Source organism: Cibotium barometz, chromosome 15 (genome assembly GCF_041138505.1).
Source record: "Cibotium barometz isolate CiBa-2024 chromosome 15, ASM4113850v1, whole genome shotgun sequence".
Lineage (NCBI taxonomy): Eukaryota > Viridiplantae > Streptophyta > Polypodiopsida > Cyatheales > Cibotiaceae > Cibotium > Cibotium barometz.
Window position 1 is genome coordinate 54604434 of NC_141060.1, and position 24219 is coordinate 54628652.

Genomic DNA, 24219 nt, shown 5'->3' on the forward strand with positions numbered 1-24219 from the left:
AGCAATTGATTAGGACTTGGAGGATGACATTGAAAATCCATTGGTGTTATTAGAGGTATGGTTTGAACATGAGCTCTTGAGAGTACTTAATATAAGGTAAAAAATCTCACTGCATCAAGTGAGAACAGACTTGGCAAATGAGGATGACCTACAAGTGCCTGATGATTATGTGTTCAAGTGCAATGACCATAAGGTATGTTATTCAATCTAACCTCGAAAAAGTATTCATTCCAAAACTATGCCATAATCATTATTACATATATACAGAGCATGTTCACACGTGCAAAGGAGGACGTGGGGCCGTACTCATGATGATTACGATCAATAAATTTTTGACACGTGTCATCATACGTGCGCAGAGTACGTGATGTGCCATTATGCATGTCTGCCACATGTACAGACCGTTAGTTTCTGTGGATAAAGGTGACCAACATTCATTATTCGTTGCTTCTTGCTCTCGTGCAATTTTTCTTGCAGTCATCACCTTCAAGTTTTTTCTTGCTCTCCTACAATCAACTTCGTTGGCTGCTTCTTGCTTTCCTAGTGAATTTCGCGGTATGTTTTCAAATATTTTCGTGTTTCAATTCAGCCAAAGTTGTATAATTGTTTTATAAATATTCCATCAAAGATTGCTACTTTTAGATTTTTAAGAATTTAATTTATTTCTCACAAATATTTCATCAAATCACTACAATGCGAAGAGGGATCTCGGTTAGAACTAACGTACCCATATCGCGTTGTAGTGATTTTGCCCATAATGGTAATTTGCTTGCATAAATTTCTTGAAATCATGACAACGCAAGAAGAGGTCTTGGTGCGAACTCTCTCAAGTATATCGCATTATAGTGATTTGTCCTCTATCGTTCTTTTTTTGCTTTTTCAAAGATTTCATCGTTTAAATTTTTAAGAAATTATTTTTTTTCTTACAAATAGTTGATCAAATTTCTACAGCGCAAAGAGGGGACTCGGTGAGAACTCTCCCAGCCATATCGCGTTATAGTGATTTGTCCTACTATCGTTCTTGTAGTGATTTTTCTTACAATCATCATTGCCTTTGAAATATTGCATCAAATCACTATAACATGAAGAGAGGGCTCCTTGGGAATTCTCCCACACGTATCGTGTTGCAGTGATTTTGGCACATTTTTCCTTGCAATTTCATTTTCTTACTAATATTTCATCAAATTACTACAACGCGACTAGAGATGTCGGTGAGATTTCTCCAACGCTTATCACGTTAAACTGATCTTGCCTAATCCTTTATTATCTTACACATAACTTACATCATCATGACATATTTCTTGGCTTGTAGATGGAACCTTTTGGGATTGAGGTTGAGTCTTATGCTGGCCTTCAAGAAACCCCAGATGAAAAGTTGTTCGACTTTCTTTATAAAGTTTGACAGCATCATCGCCATCCTGAAATCTCACGCATGTTTAATTTCAATTTCTCCATCAAAGACATGATCATTTTTGCTCGTTCATATCTTGAGGAGAAAGGGCAGCTATTTCAACAGACCACTTTGAGTGGTACAGTCATGTTTGACAGCGTCCAGTACGTGCGACACACAGTAAGTGCCCCATTCACAATTACAAGTGTCGTCTCGTTGCTTACCACTATGGATTTATCTGCTACACCTGCATGTGCTACTTGAGGATGATAAGAAGAAGACACACAGTAAGTGCCCCATTCACAATTACAAGTGTCGTCTCATTGCTTACCACTATGGATTTATCTGCTACACCTGCATGTGCTACTTGAGGATGAAGAAGTTGCAAATGAAGAAATTGAGGAGAAGCCAGAGGAACCTCCAAGAGCAGAAGATGAAGTTCAAGAGATTGCGGAGAGGGACTTAAGTGAGAAGTTGGATATTGACGTGCTCAGAAAAGAAGACACCTTAGTGGTTACAGGTGACGAGCAGCCCTCGATGGATAGAGGAAGCAAGGGACATTCCAACCCCACCACTCCCCACATTTCCTATTGGTGACTAAGAATATTACAGATATTCAAGCTATCTATAACATAAGGGAAGACTACTGTCTGGTCATCATTGCACAGAATCTTGAGGAAGATGAAGATTTTGTCGATCCATATTTGGATAAGTATCTCTTATTGGATTCAAATGTCAAGGATAGTGAGTTCCATTCTGCTCTGTAGACACATTATCTATGATGTACAAAGATGCAAAAAGCTATGAATCCAACCTTCTCACTGAAGGGGAATTTCAGGCTATTCAACAAAGACTTAATATTTCTTCACACATGGGAAGGGAAGGGGCGTCCTCATCGGCGGTCCAAGACACTAACTCAACAATAAATATATGGACAGATGATTTACTTGTTAATGACAAAAATCAGAAGAAGGTGTGTTTACTTGTTAATTACTTTTTATCGTGCTGAGTAGCTTATTCTATTTGTTGTGTTGGCTCATCGACAATATTGTTTTGCAGCTGGTTGTGTTTGAGGATGAGTTTCTCGGGTGCAGAGCAGGCAAACGCATGGGAGGACTTGGAATGGACTCAGCACTGGGAGAGCACATAAATCGATTGAGGTTTCCACAATTCATTATATTCCACAAGAAATTCGAAAAAGACGATGCAGAATTTCCTTTGTTTGCAATCAAGACATTATCCAGATACCTTGGGGGCATATCCCGTTAGTGGGGTGGAATGCAGACAAAGTCATGCTTTTGGAGAAGCAGTTAGCGTTGCGAATCTTTGGGCAGGGCCCTGGAGTCTATGCACTAAGGAGTAAATATTACTTAGCCTATACTGCTTATGGATTGGCGTCGTGTGGGATTAAGGATCCCAATATGCTAAGTGATTATGGCAAAAGGGAGCTTCTCAGATTCACAAAACCGAGAATTCCTCCAGTTTGCTAGCAGGATGTTGCAGAGCCATCTTCAAAAAGGGTAAGGCTTCATGCACCCGAGGATGTTAGTGAGCAGGTTAAGGAGTAGTAGTATATTCCTATCTCTTGTAATAATATTCTCTCTCGTGTAATGTCATGACAGTTTCGCATATGATCATTTCTAAATTTGAATGTTAATTATGGATCTATAGGTATCCAAATCTTCCGGTTTATGAGGTAGCATGTTAAACCGTTAACATCTTTGACGCCGCTGCTGCTGGGGATTGGCATTTGGCTTAGGATCCTCTACTAGATTCATTAGCTAGATAGAGCTTGATTTTGCTCGGTTGGGATGCAAACCCACCGCTTGGTTGATTAACATTGTTCATTTTTTGTTTTTTCAGAGATTACCCAGAGATTGGATCATTGGTTGAGCATCAGAGCATTTAAGCCTTCACCGAGAGCGGGGAAGAAGTAAGTAAGTGCCCCAATTTGCCCTCAACATTCAAGCAATTTTTCATTTTTGTGTTTTTCATCATGTTTGCACGTTTGTTTAATCATTCAATTCATCTCAATCCATTAGCTTAAACCATGCATTATAGTTATCAATAAGTAGCTAGAGACTAGCCTCTAGCTCCTTGTAAAAACAAAAACATCAAAAGACCCTAGAAAGGTATCAAAATCAGCTGATTAGAGGGGTCACCAGGCGAAATCCCATTCTGCCAAACATTTCTGAGAGTCGAATGTCCATGGCAACTTCTGGGAACACCCGTTCCAACTCTACCATGCCCGTTCCTTCTGCCTGTAACCCAAATCTGTTAGATTTCCTACCTAAATTTGGCATGCGTATTAAAATTTATTTAATTACATTTAATTAGGCCTCATGTGCATTAAAGTGTAATTAAATAAGGAGAATTTTGTACTGTCAGACTGGCTATTAGACCTGCACAACAAGCCAGTCAAATTTGGAAAAATCTATGCCTGACTGTGCCACGCCTTCCCCACAAGCACACGTCCATTCCAACTCTCGCGCATGCATGTTCCTTCCTGAGTTGGAAGTGAACGCTCATGCTAACCTTAAAGGGAACTCCCGTGGCACGAGCTTGCTATGCCCGTTCCAATCGATCTCATTCGGAATGCTCGTTCCTTCTCTCGCCAGAAGCAAACACTCATTCGAGTTTCCTTTTCCACCTTGCCACGCCCATTCAAACCGGCTCATAAACTCACACGCTCGTTCCTTCTAGAACCTGAAGAGCGAACGCCCGTGGCCAACCTTGAAAGGAACTCCCTATTGTGGCACCGGCTTGGCAGTAGAGAATTGAACGTTTGTTCCTTCTATCACTAAGGAGCGTATGCCCATTCACTCACAAGCATATGGTCATTCCTTCAAAAAAAACATCATCTTTTCTTTGAGGGTTCATAGTAGTGAATCCATATTCCCATGCACCTACGCTCAGGTAGGTTGGTGAGAAATAACCCTCTTCAACATGAAGTAAGCTCTTTAGACGTCCCTTTGCCAAATCGGATCAAACCCATCGGTAAATACCACGTGGAGTCAAACGGTGCTTGTCTTTGACAGTACCAGTGAGAGTGAGGACCTCCCTAGTAGTGGACGAGGGACCCCAGACCCAGAGGCGAAAGAGCCTGAACCACAATGCATGGACAAACCATCTGTCCACCAGGAACCTCCTCCTATCTCTCCAACTCATTCTCAGCAAAGCCTTGCATGAAGGCTTCGCAATTTTATCTTGGGAAACACACAGGCTGTAGAATTGCAGCCCAGGTCAATAAATATGGATCAACCTCACGTAGACCTCCCACGAAAGTGTGGCCACTCCACCTTTAGACCCTAGAGTGGAAGTCGGGCAAGGTGGGAGCCATCAAACCCAGATCCAACTACCAGAATGTAGATCCATACCCGTCTCGGACGTAGCAGACTCATTCTGAGTCTCAAAAACCTTGCCAAACCAAGAACTAGGTCCATCTTCCCAGAGGCTTGAGGCATCACACCAAAGAGAATGGGTCTACCTAGGCTCTTCACCACCACAGGGCCCGCCAACCTATCAGCAGTACCTACCTCAAGGGGTACACCCAGTGTACCAAAGCAGGACCCCGTGGACCACAACCAAGTCCTCTCAGAGGATAAAGACCCCCACTTGCCTACTATTCGCCTGGTCCCTCTCCTCCACAACCTATTCCCCAACCTGCACCACCTACACTGGCCATGACAGGGTTGACACCTGAAATGTTAAGAATTTCCCCAGTGGCATTAATCCCCCTGCACCAGTTCAACCTAGGCAGAAACGAACTAAACCAGCAAACATCTGAAACTTGATCACAACGTTTGATGGGACAGGTGATCCCATTACTCACTTGGAGATGTTTAATGAGATCTGTGAAGCATTTGGCCATATAGACGATCATACCAAGTTAAGTGCCTTTGGCCTCACCTTGGATAGCAAAGTGGGCCAATGGTTTAGATCCCTAAAAACGGAAGATAAAGCTTCCTTCGAGGCTCTAAAAGAAGCTTTCAAGGTACCCGATGGAGCCTTGTCGATGAATAGCTCAATAATGTCAAATAGAATCAGGGTGAAACCATCAGAGATTACATAAATATAGTAAAATATCTCCACTCACATTGTAATACCATAGATAAGTTATCTGATGAGAGACTGATTGGGAGATTTTTGGAAAGAGTCCCTGAGATGCCCCTACCACCCCAGTTCTCCCACCACAACCTCCGTTACCTAGAGTTGCACCAGTTTGTCAGATAACCCTGATGGAACTCTTTGAGGATGGGAATGAGGGAGAAATCTTGGAGACTCCCACTTATGAAACCCAAGAGCCCATGAGTCCGCCCTCACAAATTCACAGTCTCACTATGTTATGGAGGGGGATCAAATGTATCCAGTATGGAGGGGTATCCAGTATACCTTGTAGCCCCAATATCGCAAACTAGGAATATGAATTGAACAACAAAAAGACCACCCATCCAATGTTATGATTGTGGTGGACCTCACTAAGTGGCTGAGTGTCCCAATAAGAATAGAGCAGTGAGTGCCCCAGTAGGTGCTCCAGCCTTAACACCACTGTGCATTATTGGATGTGGTATTGACCATATGTACAAAGATTGCCCACCGTGCTAAGACCCGGAGCAATGGGAAAGGCTCATGAAGCAAATCCCAGCACTAGCCTTAACCTGCTGAGTGTGAGAGATGATTTCATTCGAGCGGTCCCCCTCAACGTAGTAACCAGCTTGTAGAATAGGCAACATGCTACTGCTGCAGAGGCATCAGCCTCTCAAAGTCAGGACCAAGCAAGAACCTTTGAACAAGCCTGAATAACTCGACGCTCACGAAAGAAGGCCACCAAGGTTGGGAAGGGAGAGAGCTGAATGATTATGAAAAGTGGTTTCGACTCAGGCACAACAACTCATCCTTTGACTTCTTCATCTGAAGAAGAAGATAGGCCCACCAAGAACCCATTGACCCCCAGTTATCTAAAAAGCTTAACGAATATCCAAATCCTATTGAGGTAAAAGAGAGGCTCTGCCCAAGAGTTAGTTCATGACTGCCAAGCTCAGATGGAAGCTGACCCCCCTACTGCCTACCTTGAACCACACCCATCAATCTCAAGCGAGAGACCTGCGCATGAGGCTCGGGTTTATCTGCAAGCTTCTCAATCAACCACTCCCGCCTAGAGCTCACAAAAGAAGAAGCTACCCCCCAACTGAAAGATAGGGTGGCAGAATATCTTGGAGGCCTAGGAGATGAAAACCATAGGGGAACTACCGTAGAAATCCCTGTTTCCATCCCATACACCTCAAAAAGCTTAAGACAATGCAAACTTGACCTTCCCCACATAGGACTGCATCCATCCCAAGAGACATTGCAAGCCTCTCTTTGTTCCTCTCTTCTTAGGTCCAGATCCCAATCGGGACCTTACTCCAAGGTAGCCCAAGCTTATGGAATAACCTGAAAGACTGGATGGAAGGACGTCTCAAGGCAGGCATGCACGAGACCATGGAGCCAAATAGCTCTAATAAATCTGAGGAAGAAGAATTTCACATACCTCTTAAGGTAAAAGGGACTCCTATCATTCGAGTGAACAAGCTCGGATAATACTTTGAAGGCGATGAACTTAATGCGGCCTTGCCCATAACTTTTGAATGGATGTGATGTGATGTGAATGGATGAGATGTGATGAGGATGGATGTGACATGATGTGATGAGGATCTAAATAGATGTAATTGGATGTGATGAGATGTGATGAGATGAATGATGTGGATAAATGTGATGAGATGTAATTGATATGATTGGATGAGAATGGATGAAGGATGATGAGAATAGATATATGACTAGATGTGGAATAAGCAAAGTGAATTGATTTAGAAGAATGTGGAATAACGAGAAATGATGTGGAACAATGTGGAAAGATAAGAGTTCGTTAGAAACTGTATTTATGACATGTTTTTAAATGATTATTTTATGTCAAGAATGCTGGGAAAGCATTTTAACCATCTTGTGAATGAGGTCGTGGAGACCTAAGTAATAAAGTTGCAAAACAGCTGATGGAGAGTCAACGGAGGACGTCTCGCATAGTAGCAAGGTCGGTTGAGGTCTTGAATAGCCTCAGTTCGATTTAAATATAGCGAGCTTCTGGTACGGTGGATGGGGGACCAAGGAAGCGGCCTATGAGTGAAGCGCTAGGTGACCTGTTTGTTTGCGAAGGAGCCTAGAGGGTACTGACCATACGATGCTTGGGGTCTAGGGTCGCCAAAGATACCCACGCATGCGTTGAGGAAGAAAAATGGAACAAGGTGTTAGAGTTGTTTTCTAAACTTGGGCATGGATCTGGTTCATTGTCCTTGCTGGTCCTCAACGGATGAGTCCATGGCTCTTTTATATGGATCTATTGGTTGATCTTGCTCCTCCATGCATGAAAAATCAGGTTCCTCGCCAATTGTATACTGCTAAGGTTGTCACAATAGATGACAACCTGTCTGTCACCCTACAGTCTCAAATCACCGAGTAGCTTGCGCAACCAAGATACCTCACATGCTGCCATTGTGACACCCCTATACTCTGCCTCTATACTCGACAAGGCAACTGTTGGGGCTGCTTCTTACTACTCCATGTCACAACACCACTCCCAAAGGAAAACATAAATCCACTCGTAGATCTCCTATCTATGATACTACCAGCCCAATTTGCATCAGTGTATCCAAACACCTGCAACTTTATACCAGCCTCATAAAAGAGACCATAGTCTACTGTAGACTTCACATAATGGAGAGTCCCTTTGGATTTTCTTATGTGATTATATTTTCGGGTACTATGAGCTAGGAACTATTGAAAAGGCCCCTGAGTGAATAGGTGGTGAGTGTTCTAGTTGCCAATGATGCCATAGGTACACCGATGAAGGAATGATTAGAAATTAGAATTCAAGCTGGATATTTTGGAGGATTATGATCAGTGATACTATGGCTTCATTAAAAGATTATTTTAAAGACAGTTGAATCTGTGAAATAGGCAATTTCACATATGAATCTGTGAAATAGGCAATTTCATATTGGGTGTGTAAGTGGTGTGACTATCTTGAAGTTTGCTTGAAGCGCTGGCTAGGGGGCCTGGGAACTCTTTTCCCTGGTACCCGGGACAAAACATAACTAAATTTCTAAATAGATCCTATCACTATAGTGGTTGGGCGGTTGGCTAACCCATGGGGTTGGATGGGGTTAGGGTAGACTAATGGATCCCTAAAATGAGACTCAATTCTGTTAAGTTACGATAGTTGAAGTAAATCTCGGGATAACCCTTGTTCTATGGAAAAGAATCAAAGGTTGTGCCTCTTGATGAGGAAAAAAGCATTGGACTCTATGATCCAAGTGCAAGTGTTTCTTTTCCTTAATCTAACCATGTGACTTATACGGGTTCGGTCGAATCAATTTGGTTAGTTAAGGCTCTTTTGCCTACGTTAGAATAAAAATATCCTGGAGGAATCACCTATGTCTGTTGGGCGAGGGAAGTCTTTTCAGGTTCGGTTTTGGAAGAACCGAGGGATTAGTCTCTTGTCCAGATATCCATGGGCGAGGCCCTGAGTGAGAGGTTCTGCCCTGTGCAAGAAGTGCTACTTCTGCTGCTAGCACCCCCAAAATTCGTTGCGCGGAGGGGGCAGGGATCTTTCAACCAACTCTTTGCAAAAAAGAGCAAATGTTCTTTCTCTGTTGACTAGGTGGAATACTTGGGATTCATAGTGTCTAAAGATGGGATTTCTCCTGACCCTGCAAAGATCCAAGCAGTCGTAGAGTGGCCGAAACCCAAGACGATAAAACAAGTCAGAGGATTCCTAGGATTAACTGGATGGTATAGAATCTTTATACCCAAGTATGCTCAGATAGCATCCCCATTATCTAACCTTCTCAAGAAGAGTACCCTATTTCAGTGGACTGTTATGTGTCAGAGTGCCTTTGATAAGCTGAAGACTGCCTTAGTAACCAACCCTATCCTTCAATTGCTAGATTTTACCAAACCTTTTAAGGTAGTTACTGATGCCAGTGGTTTTGCCTTAGGCGATGCTCTTATGCAAGAAGGTCATGTAGTGGCCTATAAATCCAAAAAGCTTAGAACACATGAGAGAAATTATGTTGTCCATGACTTGGAGTTACTCTCAGTAGTTGTAAGGTTCCCACCCTTCCAAAATAGGGAAAACACTTAAGATAGTCTACTAAGTCTTAGCTTGGAGAAAATTTCCTACTCGTCGACACCTTGACCATGTAAAGATTCTAGGATATGATTCATAGGTAAGACCTAGTCCTATCCTGAAAGGGGAGCGTGGTCTTCTAAAAGTCAAATTACCCATAGTAATTGATTCTAGGATATGATTCATAGGTAAGACCTAGTCCTATCCTGAAAGAGGAGCGTGGTCTTCTAAAAGTCAAATTACCCATAGTAATTGATTATAATTTGGACAAACTAATAATCTTGATTCCTAGAGACAACGCTTTGTTCCTCATCCATGCAAGGCACAGCCACGCTAGCCTAGTCTCCTAGAATAGAGTTGCTTGAGAACCTATTTATCTAGTGTAGAGCTTTCACTTAATCTGTTGGAAAGCTACCCGACCAATCGGGTCCACACCATCCGTAGGATGGTGCTGTCAGGGCATTCCATCCTCCCACTTTCCACCCTACACATGCATCAATTTGTTTTCTAATTAATCCTACTACATTGTTTGACATAAATAAACATGATCCTTAATTAAGGCCCTTTCAGAAGGTTCGTTAAAATAACCTCTTTCCACAGTACAATAATGCCAAAGACGAGATTTATAAAAAAAAGTTTATACAAGAATCAATTCTATACAAGCTAAACCGGCTCTCTTATTCTTTTCCTTTATTCTGCCAATGATCTAGAATTTGGCCTTCCAGCCTCTATATGCTGGGCAAAATCCTACAGGACTATACACCTCATCGTCGACCACCACTGGTGAGAGGACTCAAGCCGGCTTGTTGCCCCCTCAAGCTCCGTCACTCGATTCTCCCGTCCCTTAGAGGGACGTCTACATGCTAGGGTGGGCTAATTCATCGCACTAGCTTGGGCCCTCAGAACTAGGCAGCATCACAATCACTCACCTCAATCAGCAAACCTCATTCTCCTAATGGTATGAGGGATACCATGGGCCAACTCCGGGCCTTACTAACGTCTCCGTCGTCCGGCTACACAAGCACAAGGAATGGGGCAGCGTCAAGGTAGGGAGAAGTTGTACTTGTACCTTAATTTAACCAAGATAACAATCCATTTACTCAACTAAACCATAGGATTAGAATTCACGTTACCTTCTTAATAAAACAACCCTTTCACAAAGATTTTAACATTTCTTGAGATTACGATAAGACATTCTTTATTAAGGCATATATTATTGTTTAAAAGAATCAAAAACTTTAAGTAGTAAATCAATAAAATAGATCACTATTAAAAATTAATAGAGAATCCAGTGCCATACCTCAATCCCTAAGAATTATATATAATTGAAAAACAAAATATATATATACCTTATAGAAATTTATCATTTATCGTTGTCTTTGCTCTCGTTAATAAGAGTTTCAAAACTTGATATATGAGAATAGAGAGTCTTCTAATACCTTCACTTACGATTGAAATCATCTGATCATTCCCAAGCTTTATCTCCTCTTACTCAGACTCTAACGTTTCTCTCTTTCGAAGGTCTATGGCAAAATAGCCTTCTCTTGCAAGGCTGTGGCATACTATTCTTTCTTTAAAAGAAAAGCTATGGAGTTTTGGTCTTTTCCTTCGAAAGACCCCAGCAATCTAACCTTCTCTTCTAAGAGATTAGATAAGAATGAAGGGATATATACATCTCAAGCTCTAGGATTACCTTGAGGCTACTTACTGCCTTCTTATAGTTTTCCCTGTGTAAGAGACCCTGACAGAATCAGCAAATTGTTTCAGCCATAACTCTCTGATAAAAACTTAGAATATGATCGTATAACCAGTTAAAAGAACCAGAAGGCATTTAGTCTACAAGCCTACATGAGTAGAATAGGCAAAAACGTTTGTATATAGTCATAAACGTGCCATCTTTAGAAACGCATTGCTTTTTCACATTTTTAGTATGCATGGACTCTAAATATGTAAAAGTACTCTAAATACAACCTCTTATTACTTAAATTTGAATTTTTATTTTTAGAGATACTTATCTCTTAATAGAACTATTCTTGTCTTCTTATTTCTTTTAGGATTTAGCTAATATTTTTATTCTAACACTTTCCTAATGTTTCTAGCCTTATTGTCTCACTCTTATCTAAGTGCACTCTCTTTCCTTCTTGAAATCTATATTAAAAGAGACACATACATGGCTTGGTAGTAGGGACCTTACAGTAGTTTATGCTCTAAAGTTGTGGAGACATTATCTTTTGGGATAGAGGTTTACCTTGATGACATATCATCAAAGTTTGAAGTGGATCTTTACCCAAAGGGGTCTCAACATGCGTAAAAGGAGATGGATGCAGACCCTGCAGGAATTCAATTTTGAAATCAAGTATCGGCCAGGGAAAGAAAATGTGGTAGCAGGTGCACTCAGCAGAAAAGCCTCCTTGCTTACAATTACAGTGGTGTCAAATCCATTGATCAGTGAAGCAAGGGAGAGAATCATGCAAGACAAATTCTTTGCTCCTATTGCTACCCTTCTGATGCAGGAAAGCAAGACTCCTTAGGAAATGAGTCAAGTTCTTAGGTACAAATTGGATGAAGGATGCATGTATTATAATAATCGGGTATGCATTCCCAATGATGTGGAAATAAAGGATAAGATTCTGAGAGAAGCCCATGATAGCCTGACCGCTGGGACATCCAGGGTTTATAAAAACCTATATGTCTGTGAAGAAAAACTTCTTTTGGCCAGGACTAAAAAAGAATGTACTTGATCATGTGCGGCAATGCTTAATGTGTCAGAGAGTCAAGGCAGAGAGAGTCAAGATGCCAAGAAAATTGCAGCCCCTAGACATTCCATAGATGAAGTGGGAATGCATCAGTATGGATTTTGTCACTGGACTACCTTCAATGCAATCAGGTTACAACTCCATTTTTGTGGTAGTTGACAAACTAACCAAAGTTGTCCATCTGATTCCAGTAAAAGAAACCTACACTGCAGTGGGGATGTCAAAGTTTTCCTCAAAGATCTTCAAATTGCATGGCTTACCCAAGAGGATAGTAAGTGACAGAGATCCCAAGTTCACATCAAAATTTTGGAATGCATTCTTCGAAGCAGTGGAAACTTTCTTGGATCTCAGCACAGCCTATCACCCCGAGATAGATGGCTAGACTAAAAGAGTGAATCAGGTAATAGAAGATATCCTTCGATCATGCTGTGGTGGGGAACCCAAGAAGTGGTTAAGCCATTTGCACCTGGTTGAATTTGCTTACAATGCTTCTTATCATCAAAGCATTGGGATGAGTCCTTTCAAAGCTCTGTATGGACAAGATTGCCTTACACCATTGACTTGGTCCGATCCATTAATCAGAGTCGAGATGTCTAGATAAATGCTTGAAGACATGGACCATGCAATCAATCCATAAAGATATTAAGGCAACCCAGGATAGGCAAAAGCAGTATGCACATAAAAAGAGATGAGAGAAAGTATTTGAAGAATCAGATATGGTCTTCATTTGAGTACGACCCAAAAAGAAGTTCCTTATCTTTAGGGAAGTACAAGAAGCTCTCTCCCAAATACTGTGGACCGTATGCTATTATAAAGAAAGTAGGCGATCTAGCTTCTAAACTTCTTCTGCCTCCCCATCTCAAGGTACATGATGTATTCCATGTCAGTTTGCTTAAGAAATATGTACCTAGCCCGAGTCATGTGCTTGATGATGAACAATTGATTTCTTCGACTCAAGGCCAGACGGTACTCCAACCTGAAGAAATCCTTGAAGAAATCCTTGACGTTCGGGAGAAGGTTCTCAGGAGCAGAGTCCTCAAAGAGTTTTAAGTCAAGCGGAAGTTCTTCTCTCTAGAAGACGCCACCTACTGCTGGGAGAAAGAAGAAGAGTTGGTAAAAGATTACCCCCACTTTGTGAGATGAGGACATCTTGCGTTTCTCAAGTGGGAGAGGATGTAAGATTCCTCCTTAGCCTGAATAATGAATAAGCTTATATCTCAATCCCCTGTAATCATTCACTATTTCTGAATGTAAGAAAATATTGTTTTTCCTTGTTTTTGCCTAGAGAGAAGAAAAATTATAGAGAGAGATAATTCAATATTGAGATATTTTTTGATATAAAAATTCTCCTAATGTCTAAAATATAATTTCATAAAAAAAATTCAAAATAAATTCTCTAATGTGCATTAGGAATCAATTAAAAATATGTATTAAAGACCTTAGCCTAAGAGTCCAGATTTTCAAAAAATTTTGGATTATGGTCCAATTAAGGTTCCTATGGGCCAATAGGATTAATCTAAGTGTTGGGATGAGATAAATCCAAAAAATAAAAGAAAATACCCAAAAATAAGTAAATGCTCACATAAGATGAAGAGTTGACTAAGTACAAGGTTTATTAGTTAAAAATTATGAGATATTTAGAGGAAATGATGCATTTTTGACACCTCAGTAAGAAGAGAATGCCACATCAAGGAGGTGACTTTTTCTTCATGATTACTTGAGTTTTTTAATCTAAAAAATGAGATATTTTTCTCTCTCCTCTCTCATGGACCAAACTGGATCAAAAAAAGAGCCGAACTAGTCTAAAAAATGGGATATTTTTCTCTCTCCTCTCTCATGGACCAAACTGGATCAAAAAAAGAGCCGAACTAGTCCAAATCTTATTCAAATTGAGTCAAACTGAAGCTGGAAAATTCTAGAACCCAGTTGGACTTGGTTAGTGGCCTCCCTCACCTATAAATAGACCCCCATTCCTTTGTATTCTCATCTGTGAGCTATACCATGCTAGTATTACATTAAAATAATTATATTTTCTATTATCCCTTAATTTTTCTCCACTTTTGGGGATTTTGGAGCTTCTCTCTGTCTTCAACAACTCTTGGAGTTCTCTTCTCCTCTTGCTAACCAATTGATTGGTTGGGAGCTTCACTACTACGAGTAGAGAAAGAATCAAGCCAATCCTAGAGGTAAGAATAGATTTTATGATTTTTTTCAATTTCCTAAATGACTTTCTTCTTCTCAACCCCTCTCAAGCTTGAGAAGATTTCTAAATGATTATTTTCATTCAAATCAAGCTTTCCCTAAGAGTCTTAATGTTTAATTAAGAGAAAGTTGATCTTTATGCTTATTTGTAATGCTTAGCAAATCTCTCTCTCAAGAAGAATAGTCATCTCTATGGCTAATTCTTTAACAAATGAATGTTTCTCAAAGATAATCTCTTATTTTAAAACTAAACTCTAGGCTTGATGAGCTAGAGATTAAGAAAATGATATTTTCATGATTTTGTGCTATTAAAATAATGGTTAAATCTTTAGATTGTTTATGAGTAGTTAAAAAACTACTTTAACTCATTCTAAATAAGAAATAGATCATCCTAACAAATTGGGAAAAGAGGAATATTGAAATTAGCTTAATCTAGTGGGATAATCATAATTATATTTATAATTATGATTAAAATTATGATTTAAATTCATAGTTTAAATTTAAGCTTAAAATTAGAGCTTCTATCATATTTTTATTACAAGCTTTTATTCTTTTAGGGAAATTTAAAAAATACTTTAAAAAAATTTAAAAAAAATCATATCTTATTTTTATGTATAATACTAAAAGAGGAACTCCTACCATATTGTAGGTTTAGAAATGTAAAGAAAAAAGAATGATTTTGACCATATTTAGGAAAGAATACTTTTTTGTATAATTATTTAATTAAGAAAAAGAGAAATTTATGATAAATTTATGCATAAGAATTTTTAATAAATGATAAAAGAGGAATTCCCATGACAAGAATAGTCTTTTTATAAAATCTCGATATTCTCGTATAGAACTATTTCTTAATCTATTGTGGTTAGGAAGGAATGGAATTTATAAAGTTAGAATTTTCCTTACGGTTAGAAGTTCAGTAGATTTTTACCTGAAAAAAATCCTTAGAATCAAAGTTAGAAGTAAACCGAATAATTTTGGTTAGACCACGACTGTGAGAAGGGCGGCCAGTAAACTACTTGCCCATCTCTCGAATAATCTGAATCAAGCAAAAACCTCGAGACCAATTCCAATTCTTAACACAAAGAATAGACTACCGTTGAATTAGCATAGTTTAACCAAAATCACCAAGAATCTAGTTGAAAATTCAGTCAAATGATAGGTAGATTACCCTGATGAGAGATCAATGATTCTCATTAAGAAAATCTGGATTACGGGAAAAGGGTTTTGTGGAACCAATCTCGAATCGAGAATTCTACTTGCATAGAACGTGTGTTTTCTTTTAAGGACTGTTTTACGCCAATTCAGTCAAATGACAGGTAGATTACCCTGATCAGAGATCAATGATTCTCATTAAGAAAATCTGGATTACGGGAAAAGGGTTTTGTGGAACCAATCTCAAACCGGGAATTCTACTTGCATAGAACCTCTATTTTCTTTTAAAGGACTATTTTACGCCAAAATGCTGGAGGAAGTATTTGGTATGTGATTAACTAAGGAGAGACTCATTGTTGCAACAGCTGGCAGGGAGTCGTCGAGGGATGTTGCTCGCGGCAAAGCCTGTCGAGGTCTTGACCAGCCTCCTCGATATGGTTAAAGCACACTTCTTCTGGTATGATGGGCGAGGACCGACGAAGCGGTCCTGAGTGAAGTGCTAGGACACCTATGTAGGATCCTAGAGGGTTCTGAGACCAGGTGATGCACGGGCTCACGGTTGCTAGGACACCCATACATACGTCGAGGAAGATACAGATGAACTGAAAAGAATTACTTTTATGAACTGAATTTTGATATTGGATCTCATTGGTTGACCAATTGGTCTTCAACGGAGAGTCCGGATGTAAAATAATGGACTCAATATTCTGGAGGATTATGATCAGTATGATAAAAACAGAAGAAGGAGGGAGCACACACAAAGAGAAGCAAACCCTAATCCATATTCATCAATCATAAAGAAGGAGAGAAGCCATAGTCATCATCTCTCACACACACACAAAAGAGAACACAACATAGTGTTATGTCCACACTACAAAGTAAACCTAATGTAATGTCCACACCACACATGACCAGCTAGACGCGGTCATAAACACACCACACGATATCCATCTACCATACTGTCACTCTGTCAGCACCCATGTGCTATCCTCCAGCTGTATACAAGCTTGACATTTCAACACTCCCCCTCAAGCTCGACATGTCCATCTCTAGGACTCCCAATCTAGTACGGAAATACTCGAACTTATCCTTACCAAGTGCTTTGGTAAAGATATCTGCAACCTGCTCATCTGTCTATACATATGTCAAATCAACTTGTCCATCTAGCACTTTCTCTCTGATGAAATGATAGCGGACCTCAATATGTTTGGTCCTGGCATGATAAATTGGGTTGCTAGCAAGCTGAATACTACTCATGTTGTCACAATGAATGACAACTCTCATATCACTCTGTAACCTGACGTCATCTAGCAACTTCTTCAACCACATAGCCTTACATGCAACTATGGCTGCTCCACGATACTCGGCCTCTGTGGTAGATAAAGCAACTGTAGGTTGCTTTTTACTGCTCCAACTTACAGCTCCACTACCAAGGCTGAAAACATAGCCACTGGTAGATCTCCTGTCATATGCACTACCGGCCCAATCTGCATCTGTATATCCATAGACATGCATGTCTTTTCCTGCCTCATAGAGAAGACCATAATGCATGGTAGTTTTGACGTATCTCAAAATACATCTCACAGCATCCAAGTGAGGTTTACGAGGACTCTGCATAAACTGACTTACCAAACCAACTGCATAGTTGAGATCTAGCCTCGTAATGGTCATGTAGATAAGGCTACCAACCATTTTTCTGTACATGGTGATATCATCAAGCTCATCACCCAAATCAGCCCTAAGCTTCATGTTTTGCTCTAATGGCATCAACATTGGTTTGCATGCTGTCATACCATACTTTACTAGCATGTCAAGTGCATATTGCCTTTGCACCAGCCATATACCCTTGCTTGTTCTAATCACCTCAATGCCAAGAAAGAACCTTAAACCACCAAGGTCTTTCATATCAAACTGTTTGCATAAAGAGGCCTTAACCTCATCAATGCCTTTCCCACAATCACTTGTGATAATCAAATCATCAACATAAATGACTATCATCACAATACCATCATGTGTCTTCTTCACATAAAGTGAAGAGTCTGCATTTCCAACCACAAATCCAATACTGACAAGGTATCTGCTGATCTTGTCACTCCAAGCACGAGGTGCTTGCTTCAAACCATATATTGCTTTCTTTAACCTGCAAACAAAAGTAGGATATTCTGGATGTACATATCCTTCTAGGTTCCACATGCTTCACCATAGATATCATATATGCATAGTGCATAGTAAAATCTCGATATGTCAATCTGTCAACTGGATATCTGACTCTCTGGGATTTCCGCAATGCATGCAGGTCACTCTGTACACCTGTAACTCTAGCATGTGGTGGCACATATCTGTCCTGCCTAGCACCAGGTGTGCGTAAAACAGGTATGCCAAGCTCCTCATCCAAACTCTCTGAACTAGATGACTCATAACCTGTGATTCCAATTCCTTCGACTTTCTTCTTTCCTTTATCCATAGCACTACTCCCAGTGCTCACACTCTCATGCCTCAAACGTCCTGACTATGGACGTACACTGCTCCTCTCAGCTTTGCTGTCCCAGACATAGTAGTAGAACTAGAACTTGCTTGTGGCAAGTTCACAGGCACATCTGCCTCAAGTGACTTAATGACTCCCTCATCTTTTGCTTTGTACCAACTAGCAAGCTCATCAAACACCACATCTCGTGAGATGACCACTTGCCTAGTTTGAGGGTTATAACATTTGTATGCCTTTCGATCCTGTGCATATCCAACAAATACACATTTCTCTGCCTTAGGATCCAACTTCCTTCTTCTTTCGTCAGGCACATGTACAGAAGCTATGCATCCAAAAACTTTGAGATGTCCAATGTCTGACCTGTAACCTGTAAGCCGCATCTCTGGCGTGCTTCCATGAATGGCTGCTGTAGGTGTTTTGTTCAGTATATACACTGTAGTAGCACATGCTTCTTTCCAATAGTAATCTGGCATGCTCTTTTCATTGAGCATTGCCCTTGCCACTTCACATATGACTCTATTCTTTCTCTCAGCCACACCATTCTGCTGAGGTGTATACTTGCAAGTCAACTGTCTTCTTATTCCATGCTTCCTCAAGAAATGCTCAAAAGCTTTTAAGGTGTATTCACCACCTCCATCTGTTCTCAAACATTTAATCCAACAGCCATATTGCTTTTCTGCAAGAGCTTTGAAATCCATGAACTTTTCCAACACTTCACTCTTCTCTCTCAGAAAGTATATCCATGTCATCCTGCTGAAATCATCTATGAATGTCACATAGTATAAACTGCCTTTGATAGATGGATTTTGTGTAGGACCCCATACATCACTATGTACGATCTCAAGTGGCCTGCAACTCATATTTCCTTCTCTAGGAAACCTCAACCTTGCCTGCTTTCCAAACTGACAGGCTTCACAAACATGCATATGTCCATCATAGTTGAATCTAGGCAATCCACTGACAATGCCTCTTGTTTGCATGTTCTTTAATCTCTGTATATTGACATGTCCAATCCTCTTGTGCCACATATCAATGTCCTGCACAATCCTATTGCTCTTTGAAAACATGACTGAGCTCAATTCTGGTATGCCTGCATCTAGTTTGAATAACCTTCCTTCCTTTTTACCTTTGGCAATCAATCTGCAGCCATGCTTAAAGTCTTCCACAAAATAGCCATTCTCATTGAATCTTACTTGTAGTCCCTGCTCAACCATTTGGCCTACTGATGCCAAATTCTTTGTAATGGATGGTACATATAGCACTTCTGACATATTCTTCACATTTCCATCATGCATCCTCAAAGGCACACTGCCAACATGTGTTATAAGATGCTAAGTATCATCTCCTGTGACCACATAATCATTTGTACCCAATGGTTGCATCTTCTCAAACCACTCACCATGACATGTCATGTGGTTTGAGGCACCCGAATCCATATACCATGACTTATCTCCAGCATTCTGAGAATCCATTGTCCCCATAATGTGCTTCATTACAAAAAGATGATTTGAACTCCCATCATTGTTACTAGTAGATGCATAATTTCCATGTTGTGGTCTTCCATTCCTGACATCATTATTACTAGTAGATGCATAATTTCCATGCTGTGGTCTTCCATTCCTGACATCATTCTGCTTTTTGTAACAATCTTTTGCCATATGTCCAAGTTTGCCACAATAGTGACATTCAATCCCATTCAAATTTTGTTGAGGACCTTGCCATCATCCTCTACCACCACGAGCACCTGTTCCAACTCTCCCCCTATGGGATTGAAATCCACGACCTCCACGTGATCCAAATGATGACTGTGAATTCTGAAAATTCTGATTTGATTGTGGTTGAGTAGACCTGTCATTCCAACCACGTCCTCCACGGCCTTGAGGGGCAAATCTCCCCCTGCCTCGAGAGCCTCTAGATGAGTAAAAAAGCCTGATTCCTTGCATGCTCATCATTACTGGATGAGGATGCACCACCTGTAATATTCATACCACCAAGTCCAAGCTTTAATTCTTCCACAATGAGCAATGACACAAGCTCATTAAAGTCTGGCATTCCTCCCAACCTTACTGAGATGGAAGTATCAAAAGATTTGTACTCCCGGCCTAAACCACACAATGTGAGAGCAACCAAATCATCATCATCCATTGGGGCATGAATTGATGATAGTGAATCTGCATAACCCTTGATTTCCTGAACATACTCATGTATACTCCTATTCCTTCGTGTTACACTGTGAATCTGTGGCTTTAGTTGTATCTTTCTTGCACCACTGTCTGTCTCATACATTCGGCACAATATATCCCATGCTTCTTTCGGTGTATTTGCATCTTGGATGTGAATAAGCAAGGCATCTGTTACACATATTGAAAAGTAATGCAACACTTTCGAAGACCGCTCTACCCATTGCTTGTGAGCCACCAACTGAGCATTATTTGGTTGAGGAGGTAGAAATGGCTCCGGGTCTTCATCTGATACAAGGCTCCACAATCCTTTGCCTTTCAAAAAACTCTTCATTCGAAACTTCCATACTTGGAAGTTAGTTCTATCCAGTTTCTCTCCAACAATTTGGACCGGACCATCTCCCATGTTTGCAAGGTAGTAGATGCACCCCTTTGAACACAATGTATGAAGTACCTGTAATGCTCCAAATCTCTCCAAATCACATCAAATGATTGCAATATATGTGCTTTTAGATCCCACAATGCTTCATCAACAATGTATACTCGATCAAGGTTGAAAACAAATGACACTTCTTCACAAAAAAATTTTCTGGTTTTTCTTCGCCAGGGAACCAGTCACAGATCTTGCTCTAATTTCTTCAAATCTTGTTCAAATTTGATGTTTATGCATTCATTGGCTTCATAACACATTGCTCCAACATATCCTAGAAGGGTTTGATCAAATTCTTCAAGTTGAGTGAGAACCACCAATTTTTGTAGCTCTCTGGTTTGCCTTTTTCTGCATATGTCAAGTACCACCTCTCACTAAAAGTGCTCTATCTCCTTCAAATCTGATCCAAATTCAAAAATTATTGAACCAAAGGCTTAGCAACTATTGGGACTTCACTTGTACCAAAGGAATTAGGCCAATTTGCAATACAGCACTCCAAGCTTTAAAGCACCAAGTTTGATGTACAAATGAGTGAATTAGACCAAAATCTTCTCAAACTATCCAAGATACTGCTCCAGAAAACGCCGCCTGCTTCAGAGGGCTCTAGGGATGGGGCATTTGCACATTCACTTCACCAGCACCTTAGCAATGACCTAAGCTAACATGTGCTTGAAGGGTTTGACTCAATTTTTCCTCTAGCTTTCGCAATCGATCCTCCACGGGGGGTATGTTCTCTGTTTTGCAGAAGTTCACAAAACCAGAATTTTTCCTTCACACATCACTTGAAATGCATCAATTTTTGCATGAATGATTTTCTCCTGAGTTGCTAGTACATGTGCCCTTACAAATACATGAGACCTTCACTTCTTTTCTTGCATTTCCCCAAATACATGTGCCAAAATACATTCATTCACAAGCTTTCCATGAAAGCTTCAAAACAAAAATTTTCTGCTTTCTCTTGCAAACTTGAATCTTGTCTTTCACTTGCTTTGATTACCTGCAATCCGCAGAGGGGGTCTTGTTGCACTTACCAATGGTCCTTATCTCTCAGATCTGGTATTCGTGTGTGCTCCACAGCTCTCCCAAGCTCCAAGCTTCAATGGAGTTCTTCACCGCCGCAGCTTTGCTTCACAGCTTCTTCTTCCTCTTCCCTCTTCTCTCACTCACTCTCACAACACAACTAATGAGCTCTAGGCTCTGATACCATGATAAAAAACAGAAGAAGGAGGGAGCACACACAAAGAGAAGTAAACCCTAATCCATATTCATCAATCATAAAGAAGGAGAGAAGCCATAGTCATCATCTCTCACACACACACAAAAGAGAACACAACATAGTGTTATGTCCACACTACAAAGTAAACCTAATGTAATGTCCACACCACACATGACCAGCTGGACGCGGTCATAAACAAACCACACGATATCCATCTACCATACTGTCACTCTGTCAGCACCCATGTGCTATCCTCCAGCTATATACGAGCTTGACATTTCAACACAGTAATATTATGATTTCATTGAAAGATTGTTTTAAAGACATCCAAATCTGATAAAATGGTAATTTCATATTGGGTGTGTAAGTGGTATGACTACCTTGAATTTTGCTTGAAGTGCCGGCTAGGGGGCCTTGGAACTCTTTTCCTCGGTACCCGGGCAAAACATAACCAAATTTTTATAAAGGAATCCCACCAATACAGTGGTTGGGCGGTTGGCTAACCCATGGGGGGATTCCTGCGATACAAATAGTTACGATTAAGTTACGTTAGTTAGATTAAGTCCTAGGAAGACCCTTGTTCTATGGGAGGGAATCAGCGATGGCTGTGCCTCGCTAAAGGGGGAAAAAAGCGATGATTCTATGGACCAAGTGCAAGTCTCTTCCTTGATCTGACCATGTGACTTTCGGGTTAGGTCGGATCAATTTGGTTAGTTAAGACTTTGACTCGTTAGATCAATTCTCCCGTTAGATGATTTTCCTGGTGGAATCGTCTGTGTCTTCTGAGCGAGGGAAGTTTTTCTTTTTGGATGTAAATGTGAACTAGGGGTTCTCTCTAAGATAACCATTTTGACGAGATCGGTTTGGGGTAACCATTCCAATGTGATCAATTTAGTGATTAGTTTGGTACAAATGAGTACTCCCCACTCAAGAGACAACTGCCCCAACTCTAGGAGTTGGGGCAATTGCCTATGCAAGGTTGACCCACCTTAGGGCAGGGAAAGGTTCTTTTCTAGAGTTTATAAGCCTAAGCTTGAAAGGTCCTACCTTAGTGCAAAGAGAGCTAGGGGACACTAATCTTTTGCAAGGGGGACTGATTTTGTACCAGAATGGCCTAGGTTGTATTTAACTCGGTGCATGAGGAATGTCTTCTAGATTGTGTTGTAATTCAAGTTCATGATTATAATTGTATTTTTTTAATGATTTGTTGGCATTAAGGGATAAAGGAACCAGTGAAGAAGATTAAATTAAGGAACCTTGTTATGTGATGCTTCTATATTTGTTATTAACAATGTGCTTAGTAATAAAAAAAACCTCATAGATGACCGTATTCTAAATCTAGAAAGTGGGTGGTAGGTAAAAAACCTCATAGATGACCGTATTCCAAATCTGGAAACTAGGCGGTAGGGTGGGCCGGATTAGTTAGGTAATTTCCATGTCAATCATAAGCAAGTATTAGGTAGGACTTTCAAGATCTTGAATGTATTTATACATCGAGTAGTCAAGGTTCACTTTCGATAAGTTAATCTTCATAGTTATCTTGGGATGATACTTACCAAGTGAGATTTTCTCCTTCTCCAGGAAGGTGGTAGGTGGTATCTTACATAATAATTAAATAGAGAAGATAAATTATAATGAAAATAGTGAGACACCAATAATAAAAATCCAAAGTACAAGTCGTGATGGTATCAAACTAATTATCAATAGCACCCTCTCTAGCTCTCAAAGCATCTAATATGCTCTCATGCTCATCTACATGGAGTCACCAGAGAGGTTGAGCACCACATTTATGGCTCTTAACTCAATCAAGTTGAAGTTCGATCACCAACAATGACAAGATGAGAGAAGATGTACGCCGCCTCACAATCTCGTGATCAACCTGGTAGAGGTGATATACTATATCATTAATGATAATGAGTTCATATATTATGTCATTAATGATTAGGTGGTACACAATGTCATCAATAATGAGGTGGAATGTATGCCATGTGTAGGTAACATGTCAGACACATAGGCACATGCATAGCCACCTTAAGGGTCTCCACCTAGGCTTGGTACATCACTAATTATGTTCCTACTATAAGACTTTGAAGTAAATTTCCAGTAGAGACCTTGGAAAGTACTACTTATGCAACTTCTTACATAGCATGCATATTAACATGTGTGAGAGGCTAAGTATGCATGGATAAAACATATCTCTTTACTCGATCAAAAAATGGAAGCATGAGAAAATATGAATATAAAAAT